Below are 1,334 nucleotides of genomic sequence, written 5' to 3'. Positions count from 1 at the left end.
TGGGGTGATTATCTTGAAGTTTGTGGAGAGGATGGAATCACAGCTAAACAACCTCCAAAATGGTGAGCTTGGACACAAAGATATGGAGGAGTAGATGATGTGTATAAAACTAGCAATCATACTTTTGGGTACAATAAGTATGTCAAAAAGGTATGGAAGGACATCCTAAATCTGAATTTCAAAATGAAATGTTTAGGAGTAGCATTTTAAATTATCTTTAGTGAGATATAATATTTTATCATGTAAAGCATCTAAATTGTTTGTCAAACAATAATTAATGTGATTAAAATGTATGTACTACATTTTGTAGTTTCTTAATTAGAAATTAGGATACATTAAGAACATCAATTTTTCACAATCTATTTGATTTATTTTAATACTTATGATTTTCAATTGTATTATGTTTTTGAATCAACGTTTCAGATCACACTTTGTGATAATGCACAAAATATGTTCCAAAGGTTGATTAAAACACTTGATACAATTGAAAACTAAAAACATTAAAATATTTATGAAGAATACTTTGACTTATACAAGAAAGTGTGTCTTACATGTAGAAATACTTTTGACTTGATACAAGAAACAAGAAACATAAAGAATACAACAAAATACGTACCGGCCTGGTTAAACAGACTGAAGAATTCCTTCCTTCATCTTTGGAAAACAAAAACTTGGATTGAGCAGCGGGCATATTAAATAAGTGAAATAGTCTCACTTGTGATGTTCTCTGCAATCTCACCTTTTCCATGGATATTAACAATGTCGCAAATTTTTCAACAGATTTTGTCTCGCAAGAAATCATGTGACATGTGCGCAACTTGAAAAGGTAGAAATTGCTGCTGCTCGATAAAATCTTAACGAGCAATTATCTCGCCTCATTACGATTTCAACTTAAGCTATTTCTTCGAGACGACCATAGTGGGAGTCGAACCCACGACCTTTTGATCCGAAGTCAAACGCGCTAATCCACTGCGCTATGCGGCCAAATAATTTTTTTATTTTGTATCCTAATGACATACCATAGTTAGCGCATTTCATTTTTATTTTCATGAAATCTACACTTCAACTGACGATTTTCTTAGTAGATTTTGCCAGACTTAGCAAGCATTGTTTGACAATATTAAAAGTTACAATTGGTTTTGGCATTGAGAAGTCAATAAATAAAATTGGGTACAAGAGTATATTGTGATGTGGAGAAGTGTCGGTTTAACTAGAAGTGTTCTAGGTATTCTCATGAGAGATGGATTCATGTTGAATCACTACTCATGAAACAACGGTCAATGAATTTGACTCAAAAATCACACAGTAATCTTGATAGCAATATCATAGTTTGA

The 1,334-nt window shown here is 32.2% G+C and overlaps 1 non-coding gene across 1 annotated transcript; it reads right to left on the bottom strand.

Annotated features, from left to right (window-relative positions):
• Nucleotides 1–910: 910 nt before the first annotated feature.
• On the bottom strand, nt 911–984 carry TRNAR-UCG (transfer RNA arginine (anticodon UCG)). Its single transcript has one exon. It is a non-coding gene; the product is annotated as a tRNA-Arg (tRNA).
• Between the last annotated feature and the right edge of the window lie 350 nt (nt 985–1,334).

Source organism: Cupressus sempervirens, chromosome 3 (genome assembly GCF_028749045.1).
Source record: "Cupressus sempervirens isolate cs-2001-9-10 chromosome 3, ASM2874904v1, whole genome shotgun sequence".
Classification (NCBI taxonomy): Eukaryota; Viridiplantae; Streptophyta; class Pinopsida; order Cupressales; family Cupressaceae; genus Cupressus; species Cupressus sempervirens.
The sequence above is the reverse complement of the archived record's forward strand: the minus strand, read 5'-3'. Positions and strand labels throughout refer to the sequence as shown.